This window comes from Neophocaena asiaeorientalis, unplaced genomic scaffold, assembly GCF_003031525.2.
Source record: "Neophocaena asiaeorientalis asiaeorientalis breed wild unplaced genomic scaffold, Neophocaena_asiaeorientalis_V1.1 scaffold32, whole genome shotgun sequence".
In the NCBI taxonomy this organism is placed as follows: domain Eukaryota; kingdom Metazoa; phylum Chordata; class Mammalia; order Artiodactyla; family Phocoenidae; genus Neophocaena; species Neophocaena asiaeorientalis.
The window spans coordinates 3,433,752-3,456,944 of NW_020185327.1; positions in this window are offsets into that span (position 1 = coordinate 3,433,752).

Below are 23,193 nucleotides of genomic sequence, written 5' to 3' on the forward strand. Positions count from 1 at the left end.
AATCTATTTAACCATATATTTTATGAATTAAATGGAGTCTCTGAAAGGTTGATAAAATTGGAAAAAAACATACAGTTACTAGAAAATATGTGTCCAAGCAGGTATCTTACTAGTGGTCAGTCAGTTAGTAGCTTGTCGTCATCATTAAATAGAACAAAATACCTTACATTTATTATTATTGAAAAAAAATTGAAAGTAATATATTTATTGTTTAACTTTAGATAAATTCAACAAAAATCAAAGAAATAAAGGGAATAACTCTATCTCCCAGAGACACTGTACCATTTTAGTGTATTTTGGTGTGTGTTCGTGTGTGTGTGTGTGTGTGTGTGTGTGTGTGTTTCATAAAATATATTTATTTCAAATGTATTTAACAATTGAGAAAATTCTTGGATGTTGACAGTGTCATTTTAAGCATCTTCTTTAAAAGAAACTTTAGTGAATTTTAGATTTATTCACCAACTATTTACTGAATATTTACTGTGTGCTAAGCACTGAAATTTCAGCAATTAACCGTCAGGGAAATATAGTGTGTGTGTGTGTGTGAAATAGACAAGTAAATGCAAAATTTTAATGCAGTGTGATAAATGCTTTGATAGTGATAAGCCCTGGGAGTTTTGGAAATCACAGGGAGACTCTTCACTTGGCCAAGTGAGAGAGTACAGGTAACATCTTCATTACTTGGAGCAGGTGACACAGTATTGTAGCAAGAGTTGAATATACTTAGGTGAATAGGTAAGAGAGGGCATTCCAGAAAGAGAGATCACATGTGCAAGGCTTCTGATGTCTAAGATTATTTCTGAATGCAGTCCTCTGACTTCCATTTTGTCTAGAAAAAATAGCAAACTGACTATATTTTTCTTTATGCCAATAGAAACCACAAATTATAGACCCATCAGCATAATGGCTTTCTTCTCTACCTATCCCACTGAGTCACTTACAATTCTAGGCTCATTCTCTTGGGAGAAAGTTACAGGGACTTTGCTGTATCTAGTGGAAAATATATTTTTTACCCATGGCAGAAAATCTGTTAATAATTTTCATGTAATAGACCATATGGTGGTGCAGGGCTGGGAGGTAACAAGATAAAGGCAGAGAAAATCACTTGCCACAGGTTTGGGTGATGAATGTATCAGGTGGGTCTTTGCCCTGGGAAAGAACATAGATTCAACTGTGCTCAGGTAGGGTGAAATCTTCTCCCATCACAAGCGTCATGGCGGTTATTACAGAGGTTGTGTAGGGCAGGCACTTATCTTGCTTAATGAAACATTTAAAAGGGCAAAGTTCCCACTCTAGTTTTCTCTAAAATCGAATAGGGAAAGAACCAGATTTTTTAAATTGACCAGATCACTTGAAAATATCATGAAGCCATAAAAAACTCTCTTTGGTACATGGGAACATCACGTGTTCATAGGCAGTAATGCTCTTTCCCACTTTTCCTCCTGCCTCACTACGCACTGTGACTAGAAGGCACGTAGTTAAAAATGTATGTGAAGGAGAGTAATTGATGATTGTAATAGTTAACCTTGCAGGACAACATACCATATCCTTTTGCACATGTATCATTTCTTTCTCTCAGCAACTCCAACAGGCAGTGTTATAAAGAGGAGAAAGCTTGGGGAGGTTAAGAACTCATCTCAGGACACAGAGCAGGGATTCAAACCTGGGTCTGTCTGACTTCAGACTCCTAATATTTTTCTCTGTCTCACTTTGTCTGCTAAACTTTGTGGATCTAGGGTGTAATTGTTGGCACAATGGATGTCCTGAAAGGATAGTGATGAGCATGTGCTTAGCTTGTATATCAGAGGTATAAAAATTAAGCAACTGAAAGAGAGGGAGAAGGGAGAATGAGCCTCATCACCAAGCATGGGCTTGGACTATGGATCCACCCTTCTCACCCCATCAAGGACACCACTCCACTGGTTGTCCTTGCTCCTTTCCTGCATCACCTCTTCTCACTTTCTACCGTAGCATTCCCATCATCATCTAAAACTCTGTAATCTTAAAATTAACCTTCTCTGAATCCCAGATACCTCCTCCACATAATACCCCACTTTTTTCCTTCCATGATGGCCAATCCCAAGAGTTATCTATGCCCAGTTCCTCCACTCTTATTTTTTCTTAAACCTACTCTATTCAGACTTTTGCTATCATTTCTCAGCAAGGTCATTCTTGTCAAGCTCACCAATGGCCTCTGTGTCACAAAATCCAGTGACCATTTCTTGGTCCTCCTTTTACTCAGCCTATTAACAGGATCTGACCCAGTTTCCCTCTTGAAAACACTAAGCCTCTAGGACCCACTCTCTTTCTATTCTGCTACACTTGGCCAATTCTCAAGCTCCTTTGCTGATCTATCCTTGCATCAGTTAGAGTTTATGTTTGGCTGCTAATAAGAGATTTCAGAAAAATAGTGGCTTAAACAAGGTATGTGTTTCTCTCTCATGTGACTTGAGTGCCACAGGTAGACAGTCCAGGCTGGTAATGTGGCTCATGTGTCATCAGTGTCCCAGCCTCCTTCTATCTGCCCCATTTTCCCTAGCACATGGCTTCTCTTCTCCATGTTTCCTCGTGGAATTAAAATGGCTATTGCAGTGCTGGTCATCATAAACACTTCTAGGCAGAAAGAAAAGGAAAGAGGAAGTATAAAAGGGCACACTTTCAAGCTGAGTCAACATCCTTTGCAAGGTTACCTTAATACACTCTACTTTTCTGCAAGGAAATTCTAGGAAATGTAGGGTTTTTTTTTGTTTGTTTTGTTTTTTTAAGCTTGGAACATTGCAGCTTTTTTTTTTTTAATTTATTTTTGGCTGCGTTGGGTCTTCATTGCTGTGCACGGGCTTTCTTTAGTTGCGTCGAGTGGGGGCTACTCTTTGTTGCAATGTGCGGTCTTCTCATTGTAGTGGCTTCTCTTGTTGCAGAGCACGGGCTCTAGGCAAGCAGGCTTCAGTAGCTGTGGTGCGTTGGCTCAGTAGTTATGGCTCGCGGACTCTAGAGCTCAGGCTCAGTAGTTGTGGTGCACGAGCTTAGCTGCTCCACGGCATGTGGGATCTTCTTAGAACAGGGCTTGAACCCGTGTCCCCTGCATTGGCAGGCAGATTCTTAACCGCTGCACCACCAGGGAAGCCCACATTGAAGCTTTTCAATAACATCAAGGTTCTTTTATTAGGAAGAAGAGTAAAATGGTATTGGAAAGGCAACTAGAAGTCTCTGCCCATTCATCATTATTATGACCTCTCAAACTCACGTCTTCAAACTACTTCTTTTCTCAATCTGTATGAGCTTCCCAGGTGTTCTCATCCACTAGATATATAATCCTCATTCCTTAAGTTATCTCTCTAGTCCTAATCTTTCCTCTAAATTCCAAAATTGGACATTTGGTTACCTGCTTTAGTTCTCTACCAAGTGTCCAATAACTATCTCAAACATAACAAATCTAAACCTGAACATATGATTCCCTCACCAACTTCCCCATCTCAGTATACAGCAACTTTGTACCTACTGGGTACTCAGACCAAGAAAGAGCCTTGTAGTTTTCTTTCTGTCATAATGCAATATAGAGTCAGCTTTATTTAGGAAATCTGTTGAGAATCCAGCCATGCTCACCTCTTCGACTCCTATTTCTACCATTTCATTTGTTGTCACCTCCCACCTGGCTTGTGGTGGTGGCCCCTAACTGGTCTTGTTTCCACCGTTGTTCGTCTACTTTATTTTCCACTCAATAGCCAGAGGAATCCTCCTGGAAAATAAAGGAGATCATTTTTTTTCTCTGTTCAAAGCCATCCAATTTTTTACTATCAGAGTGGTGTCCAATTCCTTACCCTGAGCCTTCAACGTCCTTAATTATCTGGCTTCACTTCTTACCTCTCCTCCTTCTCCACCTTCTTCACTCAGCTCCATGTGCTCTGGCCATCTTACTGTTCTTTGAACACAGCAGGCATGCTACAGCTTTAGGGCCTTGGAACTATGTCTTTTCTCTTCCCAATGCATCATTACCCCAAATATCTTTATGCAGTTATTGCTTCAATTTTGTCTTTTAGGTAGGCTTTCTCTTACCACCTTATATGAAACCCCACTGTGCCTTTACAATATGTTCTTATTTTTCTTCTCTGCTAAATTTTTTTCATCGTACTTTTTGGCACCTGACATATTCCTTATTTGTTTATTATCTGTCCTTCCCTCTTCCCAATAATGTAAGTTTCACAAGAACAGTGATCATGACTCTTTTGCTTCCTGCTGTATCTCCACCTTCCAGAACAGCACATAGCATAGGGTAGTTACTCAGTAAATACTTATTGAATTAATGCATGAATAATCATCTTGACAATGGCATTACGAAAATGTGAAGGTTTAGCTCCCTTACAGAGAAGTGGACTGTCAATCTGTTCTACTGTTAATACAAAATACTTCCTCAATTCTTGGAGCTGTAGCTTATAGCCAAACAAGGCAGCAGATCCAGTCTGCTTCAATAGAGCTGTTGAGTTTGGATTTTTCTCTGCATTTACCTTGACTGATGGTTTTGTTCAAGTTATGCTTTGTGGGAAATTTGTTCCCTCCTGGAGTTTCTTCTGCCAACAGAGGGAAGACAATCATTTCTTCTTGGCATGATTTCCAGTTCAATCTTCTCTGTCTTTGAGAACTCAGTGGCAATCATACAACTGTTCCAAATCTCATCTTGGTCAAATCAAATTCTGTGCTGCACTTGTAATTTAACCATCCTCCACCTACTGCATCCTGTTCTCCTTATTTTCTCAGCTCCCTTACGAAAGATTGATTTGCTTTGCTTTCCAGTTAGATCCTTAAGTCTTGCTTTGGAGTTCTGGTTATGAAATGTTTTATTTCCTCATGGTATGTGTGTTTGTGTATGTCTTAAATTCACATATATGGAATAATTAGAGCAGGGATTTTTGTACTTAGATACAATATATTTGGAATAAAAACATCAGATGTAGCTTAAAATTTTTGATTTACATGTTCATCCTAGTTCTGGTTCCAATATGACTGACCGTATCTAAAATCTTTGCCCTTTCTGAGGTTTTCAATAAATGACCCATAAGAAAGTGTTAGGTAATTAGATTACTTAATCATTTTAAAAAGCTCCCTTTACAGTCAAGAGAAAATTGATCATTCTTTCTTTGCAGAAATTTGTATAAAATAGTAGAGAAAAATCTTGATTAAATGAAAGTAAACCACAAAATTTTATTTCTATTTGCCACTTTAGGGGAAGAATCAAATGACCTCCACACCCAACAAGAGTAATTCTTGCTCACTTATTCACTTATTTAATTATCAAACATACTATATTTCATGTTCATAAAAAAACTGCTATGAAAAAATTGCAATTATAGGATCTAGAGTTGGAGGAGACCAGTCCTAGTTAGGATTAGAGTCAGATGTAATAAAGAGGCAAAACAATAGCTTAAACAATACAGAGACGTTTCTCCCTCACATGTTGTTCTCCAGGTAAGCAACATGGATTTGGCATTCTGTGCTCTCAGGCACCCAGGTGTCTCCTCTTTTCCTGTTCTACCAAATCTAGAATGTTGTGCTTGTCCATAAAGTCCAACATTTCTTGCCATCATCTCTGCATTCCAGCTCTCAAGAAAGAGTAAAGTGACCAATAAGGGCATGGCCAGTTCCTTTAAGAATCTGACCAGAAGTTGTACTTATCATTTCTTCTCACATCATATTGGTGATTAGTCATTTGTCTTAGTCACATGGCCATGCCTAGGTGCAAGGTAACATGGGAAATATAACATTTATGCCACATGCCTAGCTGAAAATTGGAGTCCTAATACAATAAAAAAATTAGGGACAGCTAGTAGTTTCTGCCACAGATAGGAAACCTCTAATTTTAGAGATTCATAAACTAAGGCCAATAGAGGTGAAAAATATGGTCTCAGGTGTTACAGCCCAATCATGGTAGAACTAGGTGTAGAACCTCGGTTACAGTGGCATGATGTAAAGAGCATGGATTTGGAGTCAGACAGGCCTGCGTTAGAATCTCAATTTTGCCTATTACTCACTGTGTGATTTTGGGGAAAGTTCATTAACCTCTCTGAGCTTTGACTTTCTTATTTGTAAAATGGGAATAATTTATCTCTCAAAGATTATCTGGGATTATAAATGAATTAAAGTATGAAAGCACCTGTCAGGATACCCAAGCACATCATAAGCACCAAGTAAGTGGTAGGTTTTCCTACCTGACCTTCCTGGAAAATTCATACTGTGTAATGTGATAGATTTAAACATACTCAGGTATGACCCTGTGGAAAAGCATCATGCTCAACCCAAATCTTTTACTTTTCTATCTCTGTACAAGTTGAGTTAATATTCAGTTATGATTTCAAGGTACTTTAAGAGGTGAGCACAAAGAAATGGAAAAAAAATTTAAGGAAAGTTTCAACTATCTAGAAAATTTAAGTTAACTAAACTCTCTCTTGCTCTGAGCATACCAGTTAATTAACTGAATATTTAGCATTATTTCAATAACATATTATATCCTGCCCATAAGATTTTTATTAACTGCTTTTGTCATTTTCACTTTTATTTTCATCTCTGTGTTTTTATCTCCAAATCTTAATGTCAACATCTGAACTTTATTTTTCTTTTAATAATTTTGGATTTTAAGTGAATTAGTGTCCAAAGTTTGGGAAAAAATTAAGTTGGCTCTTTTATAAATCTGAGTGAAGAAATGTTGTTTATATCTAGTTCAAATATTTTTCCTGGGTTACTTAAAAAAATTCTTTCTAGACTTTATTTTTAAATAAAAATATCTAAAAGAACATGCATAGATTTGTTTGAGAGAAATTCCTCCAGTCTGGGGAGAAATCACTCGTATCCAAGCCATATGTGATATGTAAAGTAGCATTTTGAATATTCATATTATGGTGTGAAAATCAGATCCCCAGAATGGTAGGTCTTACAGAATGAATTGAAATGAAAATAGCAGTATGAATATCACTTCCCTAATGCACAATATTTCAGTTTTAACCAGCATCTTTTTTTCCTTGGATTGGATCACTAGAGAACAATCATGCTTGCAGACATGGAAAACATACTCTCATTCTAATTATATAAGGCACTTTGGAAGGAAAACAAAATTTAGCTCAGTATCTTTTGAATGAATTCTAATTCTGGTAATGTGACACTGTTATTCTTGTCCATTTCTCTTGCTTGCTTGTTTTTGAAACATCAGCATTTCATTATGTTTCTACTAATTTTTGAGTCCCAGTTGAAATCACCTCTGAAATGTATTGGATATTTGTTTACAGCTTGCAAATTCACAATTTTTTAAGCTCTTGTTGTTTTGCCAAATACTTCTCTCTCTACTTTCATTCATCTTATTAGTGCCCCTGTCAACAGATTTGTCTCAGAACAATCTAAATCATTTTAAATTATTTTTTAGTAGAGGGGAGAAAAAATTGGACAGCTTATGGGGAGTATCTTATCTCACTTTTAGAATGCATTTCACATACTTATTTTGACATACCTGGTCAGTACATCTTAGCATTACTCATCTCCAATTATGCTATTAATGGATTTTCAATTGCAAATTATCCACAGAACATGAATCAGAATACTTTTTACAGCTGTATGAATTGATTCATACACCCATAATGTTCAATCAGCCTTTGGCTTGTATCAACACATTGTCTAATGTAAGGATTCTTTTCCCCTTTGGAAGCATTTAGCTAGTAGGTAGTCCCAGCAGATTGGTGGTTAATCATGATTCCAGAATATTCTCTGTGAGGTAGAACTAGTTGATGCTTTTGCCACCATCAAGGGTTACATTTGAGTAAGAGAATTAGAAGGTGGAAAACTTAGGAATTTTAGGAGGAAAAGCTTCATAAATATTTTAGTGTTCATAAAATGAAAGAATGGATTCCACAGACAAAATTAAGAGAATGTCAATAATCTTGATACTATTATGTAGTTAAACACTAAATGTTAGTTCCAAAAAGAAAGTAAGAGCAGGTGCCTTTTATCTAAGCCAGTGCTACTCTACATGTGTCCAAGGACCATTGTGTAAACTTTTCATTCCCATGAGATGAGTACAGAAATTAAGATTACTTAGAAACTGTCAGTGATCCAATGTTGCTGTGACATCAAAGTGCATGACCAGTGGACTTGTCTTATTGAGTAGGATGTACACTAGTTTGGATGTTGATGAGTTCCTATCATGTCCTGTGTTTAGTCATGTTTAGTAAGACTATGTATCAGTCCAAGGTGGATTTGAAACAAGTAAACAAAAAATCTATCCATATCCACATAAAATATGAGAAGCGCATCTCTAAACAAGTTGGGGCATTACTGAGTAAACAAAAGAAAGCTTTAATGTTGCTCTTAACTTCCCTAGAGGTGGAGAAGGAAAGAAAATGGGGGTCCCTTGTCCAGGGAAGGGTAAATGTTATAATTCTCACAGATACAGACAAAGTATGCAAATCCTGATGATGGAGGGAAATGGGTTAGCATCATCTAGGCATCTGTTGAGTTGCTGTGGTCAGTCAACCCCACTCAGTTAGAGAAGAACAATAGTTCTGGCTGCAGATTCTAGCAGGTGTGATGGCAACTGCATAGACCTGAGCATGCATCTTGTCATTTAAGGCTGGTCTGAAGAGTATCATGGGGAAAACCTCCTGGAGCCTCCTGGAGGGAGCTTCACTTTCATGGGGGCAAACTGTGTGGTCATGGTTTTCAGGAAGAGCAGCGGAGAGGCAATGGGACAGCTTAGTCACCTGTCAATTCATCAGTGTTTTCAATGTATATTGCTAAAAGCTAGCCATTCCTCTTACAATTAAAACATTGTATTCTAAGCTAAATTTGAATGCAACACAAGAATAAGTTTATCTTATAAGGCTTAAACTTAATACCTACAGACTTCCATTATATTAAGATAGAGTCTAACAACCAGAGAGAAAGTCTTGTACAAGTGACATTATTTGATTATGTACAATTAATTCCATTTGTTTTCTGTATTCCTCTAGAAACTTTTTAGGACCTCGCTCTTTGGAAATTTTAGCATGAAGCTACCTAATTTTTGTTTTAGTATAATATATAGATCCATCAAATGGGTAATTTTTTTTCTTGTGTATGGTCCTTCCTATAAGTTCCATACTCTTAAGATCCCACTGTATTCCCAGAGGTGTTCAGTAAGTTGAATGTATCAGATAGAAAATGTTTTATAACCTTTATTTAAATATCTTAGCTGTCATGATTGAACAGATATTTCTCAAAATTTTACCCTAATGTTATATGGCTTAACTTTACTCATGAAAACTGTGGCTAATACTGTTAATTGGCTCCCCACAACCCACTCTTCCTTGGTACTTCTCAATATAGAGGCTGGATACCCAAATATTTCTTTACCTAAATCTTCTCTGCAGCTATAGATGGCTGTGGGACCCATTTCTGACCACCAGCTTACACAGAATACTGCTGAAGGCACTTCTGGGGAATCATTTGTTTTTCTGAAAATATAATAGGAATGGGTTGGCTAGTACGGCACTTTGCTTCTCTCCTTTGGCTGTGAGTAAGGACTGGATGACGGAGGCTGCAACAGTCAACTTATACCCATATGCTAAGAGGAAAAGAAACCCTTATTTGTTAGAATCATTGTGGTCCAATCCCTGTTACTTGCAGATGTTTGGCTTCTTAAGTAATAACGGAAACCTTATCCTTTGAATAACATATTTACAAATTTCCAAAATGCTTTCCTCAAGTTTCATTGCAGAATGCATTTGAATGTATTAGAACACGTGAACCTGGCTCTGTTAGGTCCTAACCTAATGTGTATTTTAACTCCAGCCAATCTAAAAAGTGTAGGAGTGAAACTCTATGGTTCAAGGTTAATTTCTTCCAATTATTCCAAGGCTATAATATAAAAATTTCTACTCTATCATTGCTATGCATTTTGCTTTCCTCAATTTTCATTTCACATTTCTAGTGCTTTTTCTCTTTCTTTTTTGCTCTCCCTGTTTCTCTCTCATTTTCTCAACTTGAGATATCTGATGTTTCAGTTGAACTAAATAAAAATTATTATTGTCATTGTAGAAATATACACAGAGGTAAGCCATTTATATTAGAATTTTATGTAAAGAGTATTTGTATATGACAAAGTTTATTGTACTTTTCAAAAGTTCTTGTTCCCATATTGGGAATAAAAATTCAGAGATAGCATCTGAAACATAGTAGTTCTTGAAGTGGCTCGAAGTGGCTTAAAGTGGCAGAGTGGAAAATAAAACAGAAGATGAGATGACAAAACTATTTTGTGAACTTGGTTGGTTTAGTCAACACATTCAAGGTGTCTCAGTGATGTTTCCTAAATCACCTTGGGCAGCTATCCGGGCTGCTCTTCCTCTCCATTCCCAAAGTGCTGTGTGTTTGCCCAGTAGAGCACTTACAACCAGCTGTGTTGTATTTGTTCACAGGTAGTTTTTCCCCCTAAGCGGTGAGGCCCTTGGGGGTAGCAACTCTGTCCCTGCATGCCCAGTGCAGGGGTGAGCCTGGCACTTCCTGGGATCTCAAAAATGACTTAAGGACAGATGGAAAGAATGACAGAACCACATAAAAATATTAAAAATCAAGAAATGTTTATCTGAAGTAAGTTTGGACACAGAAAATCTGGGGGGAAGGACATATAAGTACCTTTGTCTGCAAGAAACATGTTCTTTCTTTTCTTTGAAGGAGAGAATTGAATTCATGGATATTCATCTTGACTTTTCCCACAAATGAGGAGAGGTTACTTATGATGAAAGACTGAAAGTCTGTTGTAAAGCATTCCATTATGGGCAGCTTGCCTTCCCTTCTCTGTTTCTCTCTATCATTCCTTCTTTCTTTCTTTATTTTTTGAACTTTATTTTATTTTTTTATACAGCAGGTTCTTACTACTTATCTATTTTATACATATTAGTGTATATATGTCAATCCCAATCTCCCAATTCATCCCACCACCACCACCCACGCCCCTTTCACTTTCCCCCCTTGGTGTCCATACATTTGTTCTCTACATCTGTGTCTCCATTTCTGCCTTGAAAACTGGTTCATCTGTACCATTTTTCTAAATTCCACATATATGCATTAGTATACCATATTTGTTTTTCTCTTTCTGACTTACTTCACTCTGTATGACAGTCTCTAGGTCCATCCATGTCTCTACAAATGACCCAATTTCATTCCTTTTTATGGATGAGTAATATTCCATTGTGTATATGTACCACACTTTCTGTATCCATTTGTATGTCGATGAGCATTTAGGTTGTTTCCATGACCCGGCTATTGTAAACGGTGCTTCAATGAACATTGGGGTGCATGTGCCTTTTTGAATTATGGTTTTCTCTGGGTATATGCCCAGTGGTGGGATTGCTGGGTCACATGGTAATTCTAGTTTTATTTTTTTTAAGGAACATCCATACTGTTCTCCATAGTAGCTGTATCAGTTTATATTCCCACTAACAGTACAAGAGGGTTCCCTTTTCTCCACATCCTCTCCAGCATTTGTAGATTTTCTGATGATGCCTATTCTGACTGGTGTGAGGTGATATGGCATTGTAGTTTTGATTTGCATTTCTCTAATAATTAGTGATGTTGATCAGGTGCCTCTTGGCCATCTGTATATTTTTGGAGAAATGTCTATTTATGTCTTCTGTACATTTTTTGATTTGATTGCTTGTTTTTTTATATTTAGCTTCATGAGCTGCCTGTATATTTTGGAGATTAATCCTTTGTTCATTGATTGGTTTGCAAATATTTTCACCCATTCTGAGGGTTGTCTTTTCATCTTGTTTATAGTTTCCTTTGCTGTGCAAAAACTTTTAAGTTTCATTAGGTCCCAGTTTTTAATTTTTGCTTTTATTTCCATTACTCTAGGAGGTAGATCAAAATGGACATCTTTGTCTTGTTTCTGATCTTAGAGTAAATGCTTTCAGTTTTTCATCATTGAGAATGATGTTTTCTGTGGGTTTTGTCATATATGGTCTTTATTATGTTGAGGTAGGCTCCCTCTCTGCCCACTTTCTGGAGAGTTTTCTTTTTTTTTTTATCATAAATTGGTGTTGAATTTTGTCAAAAGCTTTTTCTGCATCTATGGAGATGATCATATTGTTTTTAATTTTTCAATTTGTTAATAGTCTATCACATTGATTGATTTGCATATATTGAAGAATCCTTGCATCCCTGGGATAAATCCCACTTGATTGTGGTGTACAATCCTTTTAATGTGTTGCTGGATTCTGTTTGCTAGTATTTTGTTGAGGATTTTTGCATCTATATTCATCAGTGATTTTGGTCTGTAATTTTGTTTTTTGGAAGATTTTTAATCACAGTTTCAATTCATTATTTGTGATTCATCTGTTCATATTTTCTAGTTTTTCCTGGGTCAATCTTGGAAGGTTATACTTTTCTAAGAATTTGTCCATTTCTTCCAGGTTGTCCATTTTATTGGCATAGAGTTGCTTGTAGTAGTCTCTTATGATGCTTTGTATTTCTGTGTTGTCCATTGTAACTTCCCCTTTTTCTTTTCTAATTTTCTTGATTTGAGTCCTCTCCCTCTTTTTTCTTGATGAGTCTGGCTAAAGGTTTATCAATCTTGTTTATCTTCTTAAAGAACCAGCCTTTAGCTTTATTGATCTTTGCTATTATTTTCTTTGTTTCTGTTTCATTCATTTCTGCTCTGATCTTTATGAATTATTTCCTTCTACTAACTTTGGGTTTTGTCTGTTCTTCATTCTCTAGTTTCTTTAGGTGCAAGATTCAATTGTTTTTTTTGAGATTTTTCCTGTTTGTTTTCTTTTTCTTTTTTTTTTTTTTTGGCTCTGTTGAGTCTTCATTAATGTATGTGGGCTTTTTCTCTAGTTTCAGTGAGTGGGGGCTACTCATTTCTGTGGTGCACAGGTTTCTCCTTGTGGTGGCTTCCTTTGTTGCAGAACACAGTCTCTTGGAATGCAGGCTTCAGAGTTGTGGCTCATGGGCTCTAGAGCACAGGCTCAGTAGTTGTGGCTCACAGACTTAGTTGCTCTGTGACATGTTGGATCTTCCCAGACCAGGGCTTGAACCCACCTCCCCTGCATTGGCAGGTATATTCTTAACCACTGTGCCAACAGGGAAGCCATTTCTTGAGGTTGGATTGTATTGCTATAAACTTCCCTCTTAGAACTGCTTTTGCTGCATCCCATAGATTTTGGATCATCGTGTTTTTGTTGTCATTTATCTCTAGGTATTTGTTGATTTCCTCTCTGGTTTCTTCAGTGATCTCTTGAATATTTAGTAACGTATTGTTTAGCCTACATGTGTTTGTGTTTTTTACGTTTTTCTCCCTGTAATTGATTTCTAATCTCATAGTGTTGTGGTGAGAAAAGATGCTTGATGTAATTTCCATTTTCTTAAATTTACTGAGGCTTGATTTGTGATCCAGGATGTGATCTATCCTGGAGAATGTTCTGTGTGCACTTGAGAAGAAAGTGTAATCTTCTATTTTCAGATGGAATGTCCTATAAATATCAGTTAAATCTATCTGGTCTATTGTGTCCCTTAAAGCTTGTGTTTCCTTATTAATTTTCTGTCTGGATGATCTGTCCATTGTTGTAAGTGACGTGTTAAAGTTCCCCACTATTACTGTATTACTGTCGATTTCCTCTTTTATAGCTGTTAGCATTTGCCTTATGTATTGAGGTGCTCCTATGTAGGGTGCGTATATATTTATAATTGTTATATCTTCTTCTTGGATTGATCTCTTGATCATTATGTAGTGTCCTTCCCTGTCTCTTTTAACATTCTTTATTTTAAAGTCTATTTTATCTGATATGAATACTGCTACTCCAGTTTTCTTTTGATTTCCATTTTCATGGAATATCTTTTTCCATCCTCTCACTTTCAGTCTGTGTGTGTCTCTAGGTCTGAATTGGGTCTCTTGTAGACTGCACATATATGGGTCTTGTTTTGGTATACATTCAGTGAGCCTGTGTCTTTTGGTTGGAGCATTTAATCCATTCACATTTAAGGTGCTATCAATATGTATGTTCCTATTACCATTTTCTTAATTGATTTGGGTTTGTTTTTGTAGGTCCTTTTCTTCTCTTGTGTTTCCCACTTAGAGAACTTCCTTTAGCATTTGTTGTAGAGCTGGTTTGGTGGTGCTGAATTCTCTTAGCTTTTGCTTGTCTGTAAAGTTTTTGATTTCTCCGTCGAATCTGAATGAGATCCTTGTTGGGTAGAGTAATCTTGGTTGTAGGTTCTTCCCTTTCATCACTTTAAATACATTGTGCCACTGCCTTGTGGTTTGCAGAGTCTGCTGAGAAATTAGCTCTTAACCTTATGGGAATTCCTTTGTATGTTATTTGTCATTTTTTCCTTTTTGCTTTTAATAATTTTTCTTTGTCTTTAAATTTTGTCATCTTGATTACTATGTATCTTGGCATGTTTCTCCTTGGGTTTATCCTGCCTAGGACTTTCTGTGCTTTCTGGACCTGGGTGGCTATTTCCTTTCCCATGTTAGGTAAATTTTTGACTCTAATGTCTTCAAATATTTTCTGGGGTCCTTTCTCTCTCTCTCTTCTCCTTCTGGGACCCTTATAATATGAATGGTGGTGTGTTTAATGTTGTCCCAGTCTCTTAGGCTGTCTTCATTTCTTTTCATTCTTTTTTCTTTATTCTATTCTGCAGCAGTGAATTCCACCATTCTGTCTTCCAAGTTACTTATCCATTCTTCTGCCACAGTTATTCTGCTATTGATTCCTTCTAGTTTATTTTTCATTTCAGTTATTGTACTGTTCATTTCTGTTTGTTTGTTCTTTAATTCTTCTAGGTTTTTGTTCTTTAATTCTTCTTGTTAAACATTTCTTGCATCTTCTTTATCTTTGCCTCCATTCTTTTTTTAATGTCCTGTATCATCTTCACTATCATTATTCTAAATTCTTTTTCTGGAATGTTGCTTATTTTTACTTCCTTTCATTGTTTTTCTAGGGTTTATCTTGTTCCTTCATCTGTACATAGTCCTCTGCCTTTTCATTTTGTCTACCTTTCTGTGAATGTGCTTTTCTTAACACAGGCTGCAGGTTTGTAGTTCTTGCTTCTTCTGTCTGCCTTCTGGTGGATGAGGGTATCTAAGGGGCTTGTGCCTCTCATTCCTTCTTGCCTTCTCCTTTCTGGGAGCCTTGAACTCTTCTACTATCCCCTGGCTATGGGGCTGTCCAAGCTGGAGGGCCCTAAACAGGACCGTGCAAAGCCCACAATGTTCTTATCTCTGGTCTCATCAATATTTGCCAGACTTAGCTTCTATTTCTTACCCCTTTGCTCTTTGCTGGGTTTAATCTCATAAACTGCTATGATCTAGCACATTAATGGTTATGAATTAGCAAGCATGTTTTACTGTCTTTTGCACATGAAAAATATCTCATGAATTAAGGCATCCTTTGGTGCCTTAATTCAAAGGAAGTGGTGATGGATTTCATGGGGCAGAACCCAGGTCCCCACTTCTGCACAGAGGCTCTCATTCCCCCAGCTGCTCAGGGTTGGCTGCTGATGGCTCACAGTGCATCCCTTTCCAAGAATCACAGGGGTTGCCTTGCCCAAAGGGGCACACCAGCCGTATTCAATGACTGGTGATGCAGGGGTACAAAGGTCAGTTCCCTTTGACACATTCGGGGACAACTCTGAAAGGCCCTCCTAATGGCAGAGCTCCCTATGGGCATGGCTGTGATTGGTGTTCCTGATGCATTGTAACTCAGCTTCTCTCTGCTCAACTGGCTTCCTTCATTTCCTCAGAGGTTTTGTTGCTAAGCACACTTCTCTATCAAACTGTTGTATGTAAATCTTGGACCTAAGACTGAGTGTACCAGAAGTGACCCTAGGGAGCAGTCTCTCAAATGGGATTTTGGAACTAGATCCCCCACTGGCTGGCTGGCAAGGAGGACCCCAAGGTATGTAGTAGGTACAATCCTCAAAGGTGGGTTAAGATATCACTTGAAGGTACAATATCTCAGATGTTTGGAAGGTAGAGGGGAAGTAGTGAATCTAAAGAATATGTAATCAGATGACTGTTTCTAAGTGCTATTGGTGCATTGGAGAGACATATCAAAAGGCTAAAGGTGATTCATCACCAATTTAGGGTAAACTATGGCAGTGAGAAAACCTCCTTGGTAGTATAAAAGAAACTCTAAATCTTTTGCAGCTGGAGAGCAGAGAAAACTGAGATTAATTTTATTCTTTATATTTTTCAAAAGTTTCCAAACTTGCTAAAAATAAATATGTCCTTCCACTTTGGTAATTTGAAAAATAAATAAATAAATCTTATTTACATACATTTGGTACAGAGATCAACTGGACAGTTAAGTGTGTCTACCCTTACAGGAATTCTAGCTCAAATCACTAAAAATGTTTAGCTGAGGATCAGGCCCAGGGTTGTTGAAGTCCAGATAAGGTTAAATTCTAAGCCTCAGCAAGTCTTCTGTGACAAAGACAGCACTCTAGTTTGGATAGAGTGGGACTTGAAGTCTTGGGACAGTGACATCTGTGTCAGCACATTCAAGATGTTTGAGATCATCTCTCTCCCTGTACCCTCTGGCTTGCAGAAAGGGCAAATTCTTTCCTTTGAAATATCAGTTTTCCCTCCCTTGCTTGAAGACAATGCAGAAATCTCTGCCTGCAAGATGCCATGTGCTGACCTTATGATGAAACTTCACTCCCCTCTCTTGGCCGCCAAACCCATAAATATTGTCAAATCATGACATAACTTGGCCAGTCAGGTTCTGAGTCTGCTGAGGGAAAAACAAACCCTATGCCAAAGGCACTGCAGGACCTAGCCATTACATACCTGCAGAGCTGGGATAACATTTATGGGATTGGATCCTGAAGGTGCTGAATCAAGTAGTGATAAAACATAAAGACAGCTAAGGGAGAAATGATGAAAATGAGAGCCCTCTCCTGTGATACAGGATTCAACTCTCCCATGATACAGAAAAGGACTCTGGGAGACTGTGCTAACAAGCTGCTGGAATGACTCTTGGAAGCTTAGAGAAAGCAATGAGAAGTAGAAACACCACAACTGCTGTGGCAGACAATAGAAGAAAGGCACAAAATGCTTAGAAAATGAGGCATGTTTCTGTGGATATGCTATGAAAAGGAGGAAAGCTGACTGTTCTTTAGGAGGGTCTGCAGGACACTCCATTTATTAAAGCAATTAGGGACGCCCTGGTGAGAGGGGACCTAGGAGCACCGAGATTAAACTAGGGCTGAGGGTAGGAGGTGCTGTCACAGAACCATGCTCCCTTGTTGCAGTGGGGATGATCAGATCTTGAAATAATAGAGGCTGGCTGGTAACAGTTAATCAGAAGCAAAATGGGTAAAATTGTAATGAGTGGCAAGGTTGGAATGGCAGCCCTGGGCACAAGCCACAGAGAGTTCTAGAGATAGTTACTAGAACATGGTGTCCCTAGGGGCAAGAGATATACACTGAAAATGAACTAATGCTACACTTTAGCCCCATTCAAGGCTTTCCTTAAAAGACAACAGCACTGGGAAAACTTTTCAGGGGCAAAGATTTGGGTGCTGTAATCAATTATCCACTTTTTTGGAAATAAAATTGGCCCTAGGTAAGAACATGTATAAACTCATAGCCATTGATGAATGTCTTGGTTAGCTGGTAAGGGGTCTGGAATGAATAATATTGAAAGATTGGGAGCATGAAGCCATGTGAATGGACATAGGGAAGTGGGCACAAAGGGTGATCTTTGTAAGCCATGTGTATGCCCATCAGTGAGCATCTACCATGGGAGAGACACTAAATAGGTAAAGAGAGAGATAGTCCCGGACAGTTCATGTCAGCCAGCCTCTGTCATCAGACACTGCAATGCAGGTGCAATGGGCTCACAAATGAGTGCCCTGATGGTAGGGATGGAAGCTGTGCATAAGCTGGTAGCGTGGGCTTTCTCTTATCAAGGCTGATATAAATGTGCTGTTGCTGAGGGTTCAACCTTCCTGCAACAGAGTCAGATCCTGAGCCCCTACTCTAACACCATCCCTTAAGGAAAGCAACCACCATATAGTGGTATACTGATTACACTGGGGCCCTTTCACCCTTGAAGGACAGTAATTTGTCCTGAGTGAGGTCAATGAATATTCTGGGTACGATTTTTCTTTCTCTGTACCCAGTGCCTCATCTAGCACTAGTATCCAAAGATCTACAAGATGTAATTCAATGACAATGGAATTTGCATAATATCCAAGATGAAGGGTCCCACAGCAAAGGAGGTGAGGCAGTGGGCATGTGATCATGAGATCCTCTGGCCATATCATATAGCACATTCCCCAGAGGCTGCCAGCTTGATAGGATGGTGAATGGCTTTTGGAAGGTGCAGCTGTAACATCAGCTGGAGGACACAGTATACATTCTAAATAAACAACCTTGGTTAGATAGGTTACAAGGGTCTGAGAAACATGGAGTAGAAGAAGGAGTGGTGACCCCTTTGGGGAGTTTGTGCCTCCTATCTCCTCACTTTGTAAGTCTAGAGGTCTTGATTTTGAGAGAAGGAATGCCTCCATCAGGGGAGACAGTAAGGGTCCATTAAGTATTAATCTAGTGCTTCTACCAACCTACCTTGTGCTACTCATGTCAAGAGGCCAGCAGGAGGAGTCGCTGGTTGGCAGGGATCATTGATCCTGATGGTCAGGAGGAGGTGGGGTTGCTGTTTCACAATAGGGACAGAGAAATAGCTTATCGCCCAGGTGATCCACTGTATGTGGGCGGTCCTCTTGATAATCTCTTGCCCAAGGTGACATAAATGAATATGTGCAGAGCTTGAGAAGGACATATTGACTAGGGGCTCAGGCCTCTCAGGATGAAGGTCTCAGACATGCCACTATGTAAGCCACCTAAACCAACAAGGTGCTAACAGATGGAGATGGAAATCTAGGATGAGTAGCAGAAAAGAGAGACAATGAGTATCCTTTAAGGCCTTGAGAGCAGGTATAGCAGCAGGAGATATGGTTCATCCCACAAACCTTCCACTTAAAATTTACCTGAGAAACAGGACCAGCATGGGTCCTGGAGAAGCTATTCCCAAGTGGGAATAGCTAACAGATGGAGCAAGTAGATCTGAATGTAGTGATGTAATGGAAGCTACACTGCCCAGATGCCCCACCCCCGACCCTGTCCCACTCCACCCTCCACTTATGATGGACACATTCATTCCTTAGATGCTGAGAATGTCAGCTGTTGATTGCTCTAAGCTGCATCCTTCTCCTGGCATTGTCTTTGCCCTTTTGAAGCTGACTCAACCAAGTTCATGCCCCTTGCAGGGAGTTGCTTGCATCTAACACTGGCTGACGCTGGGGTATAAAGGTCTAGCTTCCTTACCTTAACTGGGGATAACTCCGAAGAGCTGTACAGTTCCAAAACTCCCTGTAGAATCACCTGAAGCTGCTTTAGAAATTTCACTGTGGTTCAACTCCTCCCTCTTTCCCAACCCATTCCTCACTCCCTTTACATGTATTGTTCCTGAATATACTCCCACCAGACCTCCTACATAAAAATCTTTATATCAGAATCTGTTTCCTGGGACCTGGGCTAAGATGGAGCGGTTGGGATATTTTGAGAACAAGTAGAAGTTTCCTTCAAATCTTACCCTATACGTAGGTGGTGCCTCCTCATTACCTTACACAGCGTTGGCCCTTCCTTAGGGAAATGTTTTTCTTAGAAGCATGGAGATGAAGTTCTAGGAGAGAAAATACCTCAGTAGACATAAGTCAACAAATGGGTATTGTCTTAATGATTTTTGTTTACTCTGTGTCATCTAGTCAAGTTGAAAGGGTCTAAGAAGTAATGTTTACTTTAACAAAATCAATGATTTATGCTTTGAATCAATTTATATTAATTCTAACTCATAGTTTACGTATAAGTTGGTGAGAAATCATGAAAAAATGAAAATAACTTGACCTTGGAATCAGAGAAGACAGGATTTAAATTCCAACTGGCCATTTACAAAATGTATATTATACAAATGATCTTTTTTGAACTTTAGTTTTGTTAATTTCTAAGAAGGAAGTAATACTTACATCATGTTTTTTTTTTTTTTTTTGTGAGAATTGAAGAAGGTAATGTCTACGGAGTCTCTAGGTCTGTAGCTGTGAAAGCATGATGTATGGAGTCATTCTTTCACTCAACAAACATTTACTCAGCAAAAATCTTTATTAACAACAAATATTTATTATGTGCCAGGTCCTATGTTAGCTGCTTGGGGTAGACAAATGGACAAGCACAGGTCCTAATTGAAGGGGTTCACACTTTGGGCAAGAGACGTACACATAAAGAAGAGGGAGCTGTAGTAAAGACTGTCTTAGTCCGTCTGAGCTACTATAACAGAACACCATAGACTGATTGACTTACAAACAACAGAAATTTATTTCTTACAGCTCTGGAGGTTGGGAAGTCCAAAATCAAGGCAGCAGCAGATCCAGTGTCTGGTGACATCCCAGAAACAACTTCCTGGGGTCTCCTTATAAGGACACTAATCCATTCATGAGAACTCCACCTTCATGACTTAATCAGCTCCCAAAGACTCCACCATCAAATACCATCACACTGAAGATTAGGTTTCAACATGTGAATTTAGGGGGGGACAAAAACATTCAGTACAGCAATTTGTTCAACTTGATGGGTGGTAATGCTCTAGATCTTCCAGTGATTTTTGAAGTAGGCAGGACTGATTAAGCATGTGGTAGTTAGGTGGGATTCCAGGAAGTCAGTCTGTGAGGTATCAAAACATCCCTGGGTGAGAGGGAGAAGATTGTATTTCCTGGAACCCCTCCTGGGGAGAGTGGGTTACACATGCTTGGGCCCAGAGCTGTTGTTGATAATGGAGAGACAAAGCATTGCTGTCCTAGTTCACCTCCTTTGTGCTTCTGCCCCATGGTGGTCTCCAGCCCCTTCTCTCACCATGCCTTGGAAAAATATTTTTTAAATATAGTTTGGGATTGACATGTACACACTGCTATATTTAAACTAAAATGCCTTTCCATGAAAAAAAAATGTTTTGAAGGAGCACCTATTTTATGAGCCTGTCATGGTTGCTACATGTCTGAATCCAGGCCATTGCATCATCATTTTTAGTAAAGAAACTGAGGCTGAGAAAGAGTCAAGTTTGCAACTGGTGTGTAGCTGGCAGAATCATGTTAGGGATTTAATCCTTGCAGACTCCAGCTTGTTTCATCATGCTCTCCCTCAACATTTAAAATACTGGCAAAAAATCGAGGCCTACGGCAGTGACATAAGCTCTTAGCATAAATTTTATTTAAACAACGTTTGTAGTGGTCATTTTGTTGTCATGCTTGCCCCAATCAATGAAATGGATATAGGGTCTTGGGGCTGCAGCTGTTTGTCTCATCATTTAACCTTCGGAAGCAGATTTCATTAAAGTGTTCCTGTTGCTGAAAATGAATTACAAAGCTTTCCCTTTTCTTTAGGAAATAAGAGTGCCCAGATGAGATTACATGGCTTCCTATGATATCTAAATAAGATTAGTTTGCTGAAGATCACATTAAAATCCCATTAAAGAGATGGTTCCACTCCAGGTCCCCTTCTCCTCAGGCAAGTTCTGAGCAAGCTGATGAAAATTTCTCAGGATGACACACAGGCATTGAGCACCCTGTGGAGACATGGGGGTGGGAGTGGAGATAGTCCCCATTCATCGCAGGAATAGGATCTATGTACATAGCCCATTACTTACAGCTGACAGTTCCTGACTCTAAGCGGGGAAGACTTTAGGTAGGAAATGGTAATAAGATGATCAAGGGATTGAGGAACTGAGGTCATCCCCGGAGAGGATCCAGGAAATCATTAGTTCTTTTTTTTTTCTTTGACTAGGATAATAACATTAATGCTTAAGTATTTATAGCCTTCCCTCAAGCCTGCTCTGAAGAGAAATGTTGCTTGGCTCTCAGGAGGCTGCTAGGCCTGGATCTTTGTTGTGTTGCTCTAAATAATCAGTGTAATCTTAGACTGGTGCTGAGCAAAGTTAAATTATTAAGAAGAAATAGGGCAACTCCTACAATGCCCAAACAGGAGTTTTGAGAGAGCAAAGGAGCCAGGGAAGAGAAAAAGAAGGGGGAATTTGGGTCTTTGGGGGAGTCAGGAAATGATGAGCTCTGCAATGTAATTACCCTTTTCATCTCTTCAAGGGGCTTCTTTGAAGATCTAAAGTGCTTTTCAATGATTTTTTGGATGTAGAACTGAGATTTATGTGAATGACAGTGATGTACCCTTAAAATGGCCAAACTTCATTTGTTCATTAATTTAATTATCAAATTTCCTTGAGTGCTAGGTGTTTATTAGAGATACAGAGAAGATGGATATAGACCCTGCTGCTCAGGGGTTCATAGTCGAGTTCTGCAGATGTGTAAACAAACACAATTTGATGTAGTAGGTGCTTCAGTAGAAGGAAGCACAAGGAGCAAAGGCCAGGTCCCCTTGATGTGACAATCAGAGAAGTCTTCACAGAGGAGTCCTGGGCCATGTGAGAACTTGGAGGGGTCTTTCTGCCCGAGGCTTACTAGAGCTCATGCTTGGGTGTTTTCAGTTGGCTGCCAAAACATCTCCTGTCCTGTTCCTGCCCTCATCCTGGGGGGGAGCTCAGTGCTCAAACTTTATATGACTTTCTCTGCTGATGGGAGGGAAATAAAAGTAAAGAGGGACAGTTTTCAACATTTGGTGACCCTACTGACATTTGTTTTGAGGGCCTTCATGAAAACAGCACTGATAGAAATTGTATTAGATCTTACTGGGCCCTTATCTCACTTCTCAGCATACCTCTTTATTAATACTATGTAGCTTTTTTTTTCTTGTTACTAAGGTGAAAAATGGAATCAGATCCAGTCATTTGGAATCCTTTGCCTCTTTTTTTTTTCTTGAAATGAATATAATCTGCATTGTTAAAAGTTTTATTGAAACACTTGAGGCCACTTACTTTTTATAGCAGTCGGAGCACAATTTAATGAAATATAAAATAAAAATAACAAGATGGAATGGGCCAATCAAAAAACTAGCTCTTTAAAAATACAGATAATTCTTACAAAAATACAACTCAAGCTGCACAAAAATAAAATGAACTCTCAGTAAAAACACCAATTTGCTAATAGCACTTTTGTCGGGGGCAGTATTATCAGTTGGGGTGGAGATTAATTTTATTCTTCATATCTCTCAAAAGTTTC